Here is a 13,818-nt window from a genome sequence, read left to right on the forward strand (position 1 = left end):
AAACTTAATAAAAATATTTATTTTCAAAAACATATTTATTTTCAGAAGCTGCAGCTAGCCTTCTGTTCTAGATTACTGTTAGGTTATTGTGATTTTTTTTTTTCCTTATGCTTAAAAATATTTTTGAATCAGACAAAACAAAATTTAGTATGTATTTTATTCTCTCTTTATTTTTTTTATTTTCTCTTTAATGTCCAATTTCTTTATTACAAAAATCTATCAAAGTTACATAAACTGTAGGGAGCCCGATAATTCCAAAAGAGGTTGTCCTTGTTCAATAAAACCCTAAAGTTTTCAGTGTATTTAAGAGAAATATCTTTTAAAACTCTGTCTGTGCTTCACATTTTGAGGTTTAAGATGAACTTTTTCATTCTTCAAGTTTATGACCCTGTGAAATTTTAACTTTGCACAAAATTAATGTCAGTACAAGTGGGGCTATGTTAATTTTTTTCTAACTAAATGCTCCATACCTTAATTAAGTTTGTTATTAGTACTCAAATTAATACTCAACAAAGAAAAAATACTTGCTTCTTTCATTAGAATGTCCACATATTATAGTAAAATATATGTAATTATACAGCAAAGCATAAGACACTTATTTTTAGTTATAGACTAGCATACTGTGCTATTATTTAGTTCAAGATTAAGATGTACATTTAAAATTTGATTATATGTGAGTACAGTATGATTTGATATTTTTCTAGTGGTTGTAAAATAATCCTTTATTTGGTTATCTTAGTTTGGAATCTCCCAGGGCTTAGTACTTGTCATAATTCACAAATAAATACTTCTCCCAAACTCTAGATTTTGATGATTTGGAAAGAGACTGATTCCTAGGAATGCCATTTTTTAAGGCAAAACATGAACTTTATAGAGTCCTGACATCTGTGAATAGCAAGAAGGAAACGTATAAGCTTGTATTTTAAACTACTATCTTTCCCAAGTTCTAATAAAAATAGTTCTGTGGGTTGCCGTATACCTAAACACTTGAGTAATTTTTATATTGGTGTGCTGTAATATGCGTTATAGTATAGTAATATATGTTTTGGTTTAGTATGCAGAGAAGAGCACATGATTTGGGCCATAATAGTTTTTCAGGCACACAGGCGTGCATGTCCATGTGTGCAGGCATGCAGTTAGTGATATGGAGTACTTTGAGGAGAACGGCACTGTAATAGTTGAAGACCTTAATTATACTAATTATAACTGCCATTTTAGTGAGCACTTACTATGTAGCTAGTATCATGCTTAGCTCTATAAATAAGTGATCTCAATTAATTCTTACAATGGGCCTGTCAAGCAGACAGCATTATTTTCGTTTTACAATTGACAAACAACAAATATAGCAGGTAACTCTCCTCAGATCAACAGCAAGTAAATGGCAGGGCCTAGAGTTTGGGTTTAAGTTTAGGTATATTTGACTGAAAAGCCTGAACTGGTAAAATCTGACAGTAAAAATCAAGACATGTGTGTTAAATGGTAGGCATAAAGCCTTTGAAATCTGTGGTGGAGTTTTTCTTCCACTTATAAAGTATACATTATGCATCTGTGTATGAGGTAGGTCATAGTTTATGGTGTATTATAGACACATTTACAGATAAAAAATTTTGCTTCCATTTGATAGGCTAATATTATGGAACTCAACTTTTCACCTTTGCAGTATATGTATGTATGTGTGTATATATATATGTATGTATGTATATGTATAGACTTATGCTAAGTATGCAACATATTTAGGAATTCACTATTTGTTTAACTTTGTAATCTGTACTGGTGAGGTGGACTGTTCAAAGTGTGCCTCACCTTTGATTATGACAAGGAGAGGCCCACTATGCAGGATGTGGTAGTGTCTGAATTATTTGGCCAACATATTTAACCATCATTTAGAGCAGTAGGAGATGATGTTTTCCTAGACAGCCACTGTCTGTTGTTTCCAAAGGGGAAGATTATACCTTTCTTATAGGTATAATCCTGGATGGAGGGAAGACCAGTGAGCACAACTGAAGGCTGAGGGGATGAATGGATTACCTTATCTCTCTGAACCCAGAAAAGTGTGTAACTGATATACTCCTACAGGAAATAATTCAGTTTGGCTGGTCTCTGAGATGTGCTAGCTTTTAGCCTCAGTGTCCTTATCTGCAACAAAGTGTAAATGCTAACAGTTTCTCAGGCTTGTACTGAGTTTGGATGAGGCAGTGCATGTGAAGTGGGGAGCACAGTGCCCAGCGCAAAGGCAGCTGACAAGCAGGGTGGCTCTTGTTATTGCACACCTACATACTGCAGTATGAGGCACCTTGTAAAGATGACATCAGCAATAGTAGTATAGCTTGATTTTATTACTTTTGGGGGGTGTGGGTTTTTTTTTTGTTTGGTGTGTGTTTTGTTTTTTTCAAGAAATGGTTGTTGTTGTTCAGTTGCTAAATCGTGTCTGATTCTTTACATCCCCATGGACTGCAGCATGCCAGGCTTCCCTGTCCTTCACTATCTCCTGGAATTTGTTCAAACTCATGTCCATTGAGTTGGTGAGGCCACCCAATGATTTCATCCTGTTAACTCCTTCTCCTCCTGCCCTCAATCTTTCCTAGCATCAGGTCTTTTCCAGTGAGTTGGCTCTTTGCATCAGGTGGCCAAAGTATTGGAACGTCAGCATCAGTCCTTCCAATGAATATTCAGGGTTGATATCCTTTAGGATTGACTGGTTTGATCTCCTTGATGTCCAAGGGACTCTCAAGAGTCTTCTCCAGCACCACTTAGGATCTTTTCTTTGTATCTTTCCATTTGGTTCTTTCATTCTTTCTTGTTTCTTCAAAGCTTTTAGTTTTGGTCAAGATCAACTTTAGCTCTCTATTTACTTTTCCTTGTTACTTGATGTTCCAGTGAGGCCAAGTTGCCAATGAACCCCTGTCTAAGATCCTATGGCAAGTTTAGAACTGTTATTCCTTGGCTTTTATCTCCTTAATAGCAGCATATTAGTCTACTAGGATACTGAACAAAAAATAAAACACCTAGATTAGACAAGTTAACTTTAGCTGAAAAACCCAGTACAGTGTGAATGCAGAGGACTTTGTAAGAAAAGATATTCTGCCCTTAATTTATTAAGATAATACCTATTACTCATTGTCTTATACTTTGAATTCTGTTTTTTCAACGATTGTATGATGCTTTTCATATCTGGAAAATATTAGCAGACATCCAGTAAGTGTCTGTGCCTCCATTCCCATTCAGCGATAACCAACACAGAACAATATCAATGTTAATATTATTGATATTATTGCATGCTTATTCCATACCAGTTACTGTGCTGAATAAACACCCTACATTTGCTTTCTCATTTAATCCTTGCAACAATCCTGTAAATAATAGGTACTCTGCTTTTATCCATTTTCCAAAAGAATAAACTGAAATTTATTAAGATGAAAATTGTTAAAGGTCACATATCCAGTGAGTAGGGTCACTGGCCTGTTCATTCTTTTAATCATGCCTTTCTGCCTTCTGTGCACCGTGGCATAGTGTTGTGTGTATATGTGTGTGTGTATTTTAAGATAGCTGAGAGGGAAAAAAATAAAGGGTAGGGTCTGCCTGTAAAATATAGTTTCTTTTGTGAGAAGATCATGGCAAAAATAGAATCCAAAAGAGGTTAATGGGAAATGTTACTTAAATTGTGTATTTCAGCCTCTTCATCTGTAAAATGAAAATAATAGAAGTTTCAAACTCAGTGTAATGATTGAATGGGTTAATCTGTTGAAGTGCTTAGAATAGTAACATGGTAAGCACTCACTGTTTATTAGCTTTCCACCAACGTGAAAGCTTCATGAGGCCAAGAACTTGATTTTGTTCACAGTCACACCATCAGAGCTCAGAACCCTGCCTCACACAGAGGAGGCTCCAGTGCACGAATACTTGATTTCAGGCACTAGACAAGTTGACTCAGGAAGCTGCTGTGCCTAAGTTGTGCATGCCTTTAAGAAACTTGGGATCATTTTTTTAAACTTCTAAACCCACTTCATTTAAAAGGAAAAGTCCCCTGAACCATCTCATAAAAGTGTGTAAGGCTTAGTGCACAATAACTATACCTCTGGAAATATAGTATATTTTATAAATATATGTTTATAAACACTTCATTAGAAAGGCTTCATTGTGAAACCATTTATTTATGAAGATTTTAAACAACAGAGTCTTCACCATAAATCCAGTAATCCTTTAATCACCCATAACCTACTGTGTTATTATGAAGTCCGTCCTTGGTATGGTTGTTTGTTATGTGTTATACCCACAACTTTTGGGATACTGTGGTTTCTTTACATTCAACTTACTTTCCAGGCATAGAAATTTCTTCCAGCTATTTTGTTGTATTTATAAAGTTAAATCATAAAAGAGCATCTTGAAAGGATTTTTTTTTTAATGTAGAGAAGAAAGAAAGAAATATCTGTACCTAAGTACTAAACTGTCAGGGAATAAAAATATCAAGAATCAGCCACTCTTAATAATTTTTTACATGTGTTCCCCATTATACTGCTTGATGCAAAAACCTTCTAATTGTACAAGAATCATGTTCATTTGGGCACAACTAGAAATTAAAGAAATGTTAGAGAATTTTTCTTGGAAGCTTGTATTATTTAGATATTTTCTTCAACTTATTCCATCTCCATAAATGAATTTTCAGATATCTGATTATTTTTTAAAACATGAAAATCAGCCATTTTGAATGAAAATGTCACTAAATATCTATAATGCTATGTAAAATTCCCCAATTGTCCCTAAAAGACTAAATGACTTCTATTAGTTCTTTAGTTTTTTTCTTTTTTAAGTATAGTTCTTTAGTTTCTGATTCTAAAAGAAAATTTTACCTTCTTTATATAATTTAGGACTTCCCGGCTTTTCAGATGTCAGTCCTCCCTGGGTCGCACTGTCTCAGAGAGTTGTCAGGGTTTAGTCTAAGAGTCTCCATGGTGAAGTAAAGAGAATACATTTTGTGACAGCTGTTTGTCTCACAGATATTCTTTTTCACTTATTTTTGAGTCCATGACTGTGCTTTGAATGTTTGACATTATTGGAAATCTGACCTTTTTGTACCAAAGTATCAAAAAGATTTGAGGATTATCTTAACTTGTTATCAGTGAGTGTGTGGTTCTCTTTAAATTCTAAAAATTAAAATATCTTTTAAATTTAAAAACAATATGATTTTAGATTTCGGTTGTATCATCAAAGAGAATGTTGAAACTCTATCTTCTTCAAAGGATGGCGAGTTCTTCCGAGGGAGGAGCTGTTTGTTAGGGGAAAACAATTAGCTGGAAAAATCATATAGTTCATCTGAGAACAAATGTATTTTGATGGGGAAAAAGCCATCCTTGGTCTCATTTAGAGCTTGACAGCTGTCATCTCCAATTCCACAGAATATAAACTGTGTCAATGAGGAATCTAAACGTCCTGGATTTGAGGCCTAACTCAAAGATGAATATAAGAATCAGTGAATTTATTTTTCATGTTGACACCAGGAAGAATAAATGGCACTTTCTGACGTAATGTTGTCAGAGAAAATATTTTTGTTATTTGCTAGTGCAAGTTTTAGAATTCTATTCTTGAGATTTGAGAGTGCACAAGCAGACATTAAGTTTCTTCAAAACTTGCTGGTACCGCAGCTGTGAGGGATGCTAAATGAAGCAAAATATGAAGAGAAGGAAGATGCTAACGTGTACAGAAGGACTGATTTTAGGGTCTGTTGCTAAGTGGGGTGAAAGTGAAAATGAAAGTGTTAGTCACTCAGTAGTGTCTGATTCTTTGTGACCCCATGGACTCTAGCCCACCAGGCTCTTCTGTCCGTGGAATTCTCCAGGGAAGAGTACTGGAGTGGGTTGCCATTTCCTTCTCCAGGGGATCTTTCCGACCCAGGGATTGAGCCTGGGTCTCCCACGTTGCAGGCAGATGCTTTACTGACTGAGCCACAGGGAAGACTAGGTATAACAGTGGTTAAATAATTAAATAACAGCATTTAAACGTGGATTTATCCTCACTGTGAATTGTGCCTTGTCCTGAATCTGTATCTTCTCCTAAGGTTACGGTACATTTTAGTTTTTGTTGACCAGGAAGACTGCTGGAAACAGCCTCACACGTCAGTCATCTGTTGTTAGAACAGATCAGGTGTCATCACCTAAGTACCCTCACCCTCCCTGACTCCCTTCCTCCTTCCTTCCCTTCCTCACCCTCTGTGATGTGCACTTTTATTTCCCCTCTTTATTTTGGTGGTGGTGCTGGAGGGGATAGGGGATACATCAGTGAGAATTTTAGGGCAGAATCTTGAGAGTAAAAATGTGAAATTATGGGTTTTGGTTCAGATATTTTGCCAGGTGTTATATGCTGCCATTGTTTTCTTAGTCCCTGTATTTTATTTTAAAGGACTTGCTGTTTTTAAAAAAGTATTTTTCTTTGTAGTTAAAACATAATCTTGGGGATCAAATGATAACTAACATTTCTTTAAAAAATAAATATCTGTTAAGACTAGGAGTACTAAAAAGTTTTTTTTTTTTAATAGGTAGCTGATGGGATATTTTACATCTTGTATCATAGATTTTATTTTGGGTTGGTGGTGATCTGAAATGAGGGGTTTTCTTTCCTCCTGTTGGGACTTTAATCTCTTTGCCTTTGGAAAATCACAGGATAACATGAGGGCAAGGAAATATGTCTGTATAAAGCTTCTGCTACACAGAATGTTATATTGAGGAATCTTGTGACTAACTCCTTGAGTCAGCTGAAAATATTCATGAATTATTCCCTCTGGATATGACCTGGTATCAGCAATCTGAGCTAAGTAAAATCTGATAGGAATTATTTAAAATGAAGTCTTTTTTCCTATTTTTTGGGGGTATCATTTCTTCCTTTTTTACTAGGGAGAATAATTTGGAAGAAAGTAAAATCATAGCCAAGTGACTATCACAAAAGGTTGAAGAGGTTATACAACTTTATCTAAAAATAATAGAATTAGCCCCAGAACAGATGGAATCCTTTCCCCATAGACATAAATTACCCAGGTAGCAGGAATCCTCATTATTTTATCTAATCATTGTCTTTTTTCTCATGGAAAACACGTTGTCTTTTCTTGTGAGGGATGAACATGAGTTATCATCCTTGTGGTACTAAGAGTGCTGCTGGAGCTCTCTGCTAATATCACCGTCTGTGAGCTTCCAGCCCTTACTTCTTCTGGTACATCAGCTTGTCCCCTGTAACATGGAGATGATGATACTTGCCCTACTGCATCTTGGGGCAGTTGTGAGGATCCCATGACATGGATGAAAGTACTTTGGAAATTAAACAGCACTAATAGGTAGTTTTTAAATTGTTTTCCTTTAAATATTTGCCTTATAAACTTTCCTTGATCAGGTGTAAACTCACTTATTTTCCATCTCAGATTGAGATTTTTGCCCTTCTAAAAGACAAGCAAGTAAATCAGATGATGAGGAGGTTAGCAACTGTGAATCTGTGCAATTTTCTATATGTCATTGAGCTTGCTGGAAATATCATGCTGATCAGAATGGCAATTTGGAAGAGATAGAATAATGCTGTGTGCTGGGGAAAGAGGCAAGCAATGTAGTATTGGAGAAAGTCTATGTGGAAAGTCAGAATGCCTGGATTGAAGTCCTGGCTCTGTAATTTAACCGTCTTGGCAGATCACTCAATGGCCCCGAGCCCCCTATTTCCTCATCTTTAAATGGAGGTGGTGAAGCCTGTCTTGCTTTCACTTACAGAGTTGTGGGGAGATCAGATGGGATAATGTACATGTGAGGGTGCTTTTATATTGTAAAATGTGAAATTAATATAAGCTATGTTAGACTGAACTGCAAATAGGCCTGGGTTTCAGGAAAAGTAACCTAAGTACATTAAGGGAATGTTTTAGTGTTTTGACTCTTGGAGACTTTTGACTGATGACATGTTTGATACAGGTTTCATGTTAGTAGAAACATGCGATAGAAAGAATAAAATGTTCGACAACTCTCGTGTTTCCTTACAGGTCAGTATAAAGCCATGGGCTGACACTTTGGTGAATGCCCACCATACACTTCTGAGTAATTATTCTACAGAGTAATTTAAGCATTACTACTGTTTTCACATGTTATTTTAAAATATTCTTTTAACTCATCTTCTTGCCTTTATTTATGCCATTTAATTTATTTTTTGAACATCAGATTCCAACTCTGAGATGTTAACATTATTTTGCCTGAATGTGAAATGTTTCAGACACACCAGATAAAATCAAAAACACAAAACATATGAAAGTAAAGAGCTTTTTTTTGTTGTTGCAATTTTCAGTTCCAGGTAGCCCAAAGCAGAAAAGCTGCTGAATGATATGAACAGCATTTCTTTGCCATTAACATTAAGAGGCAAAAGCTAAATCCCAAACTTGACTCTCTCTGTATCTTTTTTTTTTTCATTTTTGAAGTCTTATTTGAGTATAACCCTACTCGATAATACCTTTTAACGCTCATTATTGCGAGACTGAAGCCTGTGCACACTTGAACTCTCAAATGCTACAACAGAATTGCTATTCATTGCAGCTACTTGGACAAAAAAAAACAACAAAAAACAGTGTTTGATGGACTGTCTAGGTGAAGACCTGGGAAAGGAAGGGTTATCTATAAATTGAGTGAGTTTATTATGGCTTAGTGATTTGCTGATTGATTTCATTTGCTGTCAGTTAAGGCTCTCTTACTGTCAGTTTTCTTTGCATAATGCCTTGAAATGAAGACCGATGAAGTTCTTCAGATTGATGCCGCTTATATAAACTGACCCTGATTTGCCCTATTCTGCGTGACAAGTTAAGTGACAGCAGTTAGAGGAAAATCCAGCAATGAATATGCAACTTACCGATTAAGGGAAATTCAGGAAATCATTCAGTCTAAAACTAGGTACAAAATAATTTCTTGTAATAATTCCACAGATGCCTTGAGTTTCATTAAACAGACTATTATTACTCTCAAGAGTGTATCTGGGGGGGGTTTTGTGTGCATGTTGATAGAGACAGATAGGGAGAGGGACAGAAAGAGACAGAGGACTGAATCAAAAAAGAGAACTAAAAGTGACCCTAAAACTTTTTATATGAAGTAAATCTTCCTCTCCCCAGTTAAACTTGAAATTGTCAGAATCATGGTTTAAAAAATAGCTTATTTGAGGTTGTATAATGCTATGTATTAGGTAACCAATGAAACATAGGGTCGTTTTGAAGCTTTAAATGCTTTTCAATTTCAGAGCTTTCTAGTAAAGTGCTGGTAGCTTTTCTTTTTCTTTCAATGGCCAAAGTTTCATAGTGTTGATTAAAAAGATGTGGAACTTTCATGGGAAAGACTAACTTAAGAAGTAACTCACTGAGAAAAACATGGAACGCTAGCATCTTAATATCTGTTCCAAGTGAGAGCTGTTTCACTCATAGCCTAAGGGAGATTTCCCCTGTGGAGTGTGTGACATTGCTTCCATATTACAGAGCACTATTTTGTTTGGAGTATATTTTATGATGCATATTAATCAAAATGAACCTGAGCTGGTATAGTTTCCTTAGGATCAAAAGGGCAGCATAGAAAATAGCACCAAAGTGAAGAAAGCACCACGGTTCTGTTCTGGTGGTAGGAAGTTCAGCAAAGTGACATATCACAAACCTAAGTGATATCTGTGATGTGTTTAAAAGAGACAATCCATGTTTGCCAACAAGGCTTTAAAAAGTCCTCAAACCTTGGATCTTTGATTGAATGATTATCTGGTAGAATGATTTACCCACAACATTGAAAATTTAGAAGCAGCAGCCCTATGTCTTTAATCCTTCTAAAACTGAGAAGGAAATCATGATTAAATTAAAACATGCTGCTTAACTTTGTATATTTATTAAGTTATGTCATGGGACAAAATAGAAAAAAAAAAGTCTTAAAAAATACTTATTTATCTATTTGGCTATGCCAGGTCTTAGTTGGGACATGCGGGGTCTGGTTCCCTGACCAGGGGTCAAACCTGGGCCCCCTTGTCTTGGGAGCGTGGAGTCCCAGCCTCTGAAACACTGAAAAAGTCTCTGAAAAGGAGACTCTCTGAGACATTCAGCACAGGGACTTACACTAAGCCCTCAACAGAGAGCAGTTAAGATTATTACTCTTGAGACAGTGGGTGTGAATTGAGGAATGTTACGATTCTTCATCAAATAAGAAGGGATTCTTTATTTTGCACTAGTTTTTTTTGCAAATCAAAGGCACATTTCTGTTCCATGTGAGTAGGCCTCTCTTGAGACATTCTTTTCGGGCCCCTCCCTTTTCTTTATATTCTAAAAGCAGACTAGATATGAAATTCCTGGTCACACAAACTGCCTCTTTTCATGCATGTCTTTCTGATTTGTTCACACTGGGTAAGGTGACGCAGACTCCTGAGGGGTCTGGAGAAGTAGCTGCCCTAGTGTCCAGAGATGTTCCAGGTACGAAGAGCAAGGTCACTGGGAGCCCACAGGCCTAGTTTTCACATCTCTGATAGCTGGTAATGCATGGGAAGGCTAGGAACCAAGATAGCCTCTGCATCAAAGTTTTCTATTTATTCTAGAAGGAAAATGAAAATATAAGCTGAGAGTATTTATTTATTGCATTGGTTATAGCTTTATCTTTATTTTTTATTTTAGTTTAATTGGGATATAACTGACATACAGCACTGTATAAGTTTAAGGTATATAGCATAAGTTGACTTACATATAGTATTGGGAAATGATTACCATAATAAGTTTAGTGAGCATCCATCCTCCCATATATAAGAAAGAAAGAAAAAAATGTTTTTCTCCTTGTGATGAGAACTCTTTGAATTTACTCTCTTGACAACTTTCAAATCTACCCCTCAGCAGTGTAAACTATAGTCATCATGTTTTTCATTATATTCCTGGTACTTACTTATCTTGGAACTAGAAGTTTGTATCTTTTGACCACCCTACTTCAGTCAGTTCCCCCTCCTCTCACCTCCAACCTCTGGTAACCATAAGTCTGACCTTTTTTTTTTCCCTCCTGAGTTATTATTTAAAAAAAAATTCTTTAATTAAGTGAGATCATAACAGTATTTATTTGTATTTCTCTGTCTGACTTATTCCTCTTAGCATAATGCCCTCGAGGTCCATCCATGTTGTCACAAATGGCAGGAGTTTCTTTTTTTTAAATGGCTAAAATATATATATATATATATACACACACATATAGACTTTATCCTTTCATCTGTTGGTCAACAGTTTGGTTGTTTCATGCCTTGGCTATTGTAAATAATGCTGCTATGAATATATGGATGCAGATATCTCTTTGACATAGCATTTTTGTTTCTTTCTGATATGGTCCCAGAAGTAGACTTGCTGAATCACATTTCTTGTGAGGAGAAACTTTTATACTGTTTCCTGTAGTTGCTGTTTCAATTTACAATACCACTGACAGTGTACTTGGGTTTCCTTTTGTCCACACCCTCACCAGGATTTGCTATCTTTTTTCTGTTTGATTTGATGATAACCATTCTAAGATACCAGGTGACATCTCTCTGTGGTTTTGATTTGCATTTCCATTTCCCTGATGATTAGTGATGATGAGTGCCTTTTCACGTGCCTGTTGGCGATTTGTATGTGTTTTTGGGAAAATGTCTTTTCAGAGCCTTTGCCCATTTTTTTTTTTTATTTTAAAATCTTTAATTCTTACATGCATTCCCAAACATGTACCCCCCTCCCACCTCCCACCCCAAAACATCTTTCTGGGTCATCCCCATGCACCAGCCCCAAGCATGCTGCATCCTGCATCAGACATAGACTGGCGATTCAATTCACATGATAGTATACATGTTAGAATGTCATTCTCCCAAATCATCCCACCCTCTCCCTCTCCCTCTGAGTCCAAAAGTCCGTTATACACATCTGTGTCTCTTTCCCTGTCTTGCATACAGGGTCGTCATTGCCATCTTCCTAAATTCCATATATATGTGTTAGTATACTGTATTGGTGTTTTTCTTTCTGGCTTACTTCACTCTGTATAATCGGCTCCAGTTTCATCCATCTCATCAGAACTGATTCAAATGAATTCTTTTTAACGGCTGAGTAATACTCCATTGTGTATATGTACCACAGCTTTCTTATCCATTCATCTGCTGATGGACATCTAGGTTGTTTCCATGTCCTGGCTATTATAAACAGTGCTGCGATGAACGTTGGGGTACATGTGTCTCTTTCAATTCTGGTTTCCTCGGTGTGTATGCCCAGAAGTGGGATTGCTGGGTCATAAGGTAGTTCTATTTGCAATTTTTTAAGGAATCTCCACACTGTTCTCCATAGTCTTTGCCCATTTTTAATTGGATTATTTGTCATGATATTGAGTTTTCTGAATTCTTTATAACTTTTGAGAGTATTTAGAGACAAATCCAATCCAGTAAATTGGCTTAAAAAATAAAATGATCAGCTCTTTCAATCATATAGATTTGGGTATGGCTAACATCAATGATCGGAGAAGGCAATGGCACCCAGTCTAGTACTCTTGCCTGGAAAATCCCACGGATGGAGGAGCCTGGTGGGCTGCAGTCCATGGGATTGCTAAGAGTTGGACACGACTGAGCGACTTCACTTTCACTTTCCACTTTCATGCATTGGAGAAGGAAATGGCAACCCACTCTAGTGTTCTTGCCTGGAGAATCCCAGGGACAGGGGAGCCTGGTAGGCTGCTGTCTATGGGTTCGCATAGAGTCGGACACGACTGAAGTGATTTAGCAGCAACATCAATGATGCACCATATACCTGCCAAGAACAGGGTATTGAACTGTGCTGTGGGATACAAAAGTGACTCAAATATCTTTCCAACAGGAATATGAAATTTATGATTGAAATGAGATGGAAAAATGATTGCTCACTTTTCATGCTTTGTCTTTGTAGGAGAGGCATAGATAAAGTACCATAGCCTGATCTGTAGAAAGTGAAAGAAAGTGAAGTCACTCAGTTGTGTCCGACTCTTCGCGACCCCATGGACTGTATGTAGCCTACCAGGCTCCTCCCATCAGTGGGATTTTCCAGGCAAGAGTATTGGAGTGGGTTGCCATTTCCTTCTCCAGGGGATCTTCCCGACCCAGGGATTGAACCTGGGTCTCCTACATTGTAGGCAGACACTTTACCTACCAATTGTTGATATTGGATTCAATTAAGCCACAGACAAGTACATCAAATTCTTATAATTCCAACTAAATGGCTTTTTAGCACCTTTGTAAAAATTGATGGAAAGACACTATGGATTTCCTTTGCTGAGATTCATAAAGCTAACAATTTTATGTGAAAAGAGGAAAGACATGTGTTCAATGTGTGTATATTGTATTTATTCTTTATCAGTAGTTTAGATCAAGTGCACTTTCTGAATGCTGTCCATTTTGAGAAACTGGATTGGACAGTTTTTCTTTGGTTGTGAACAATTAGCTTTCAGCCCTGAAAGTAATTTATGTCTATAACTTTTTTTTTGTATTAACACTACTCCTTTAAGAAAATTTGCATGCTGAACCCACAAAGACCAAAATTAGGGTGTGTTTTTTTGTTACACTGTCAAATTTGATTAAAGCAGTTGGATCTTGGTAGGTTGATTATGGAACAGACAAATGGGGAGTGCTGGTTATCACTTTGGTCTCCAAAAGGTATAAATCAGAGAGAAATTATTAGAATATAAAGTGCCCTTTGTTAAGCTCCAGATAGCTTTTGAATTTGGATAAATAGGCACTCTCAGTATTGTCCACATTATTACTGAAATGGAAGGTCTCACTAGCTCTAAAATGAAGAACCCTACCATATTACATGTTGTTAATTTAGTCAGGCTT

The 13,818-nt window shown here is 36.5% G+C and overlaps 1 protein-coding gene across 6 annotated transcripts in view; it reads left to right on the forward strand.

Moving 5' to 3' along the window:
* CCDC171 (coiled-coil domain containing 171) overlaps positions 1 to 13,818 on the forward strand; it is a 345,827-nt gene that overhangs the window by 247,045 nt on the left and 84,964 nt on the right. The window lies entirely within an intron of this gene.

The sequence above is a fragment of the Ovis canadensis genome, chromosome 2 (genome assembly GCF_042477335.2).
Source record: "Ovis canadensis isolate MfBH-ARS-UI-01 breed Bighorn chromosome 2, ARS-UI_OviCan_v2, whole genome shotgun sequence".
In the NCBI taxonomy this organism is placed as follows: Eukaryota; Metazoa; Chordata; class Mammalia; order Artiodactyla; family Bovidae; genus Ovis; species Ovis canadensis.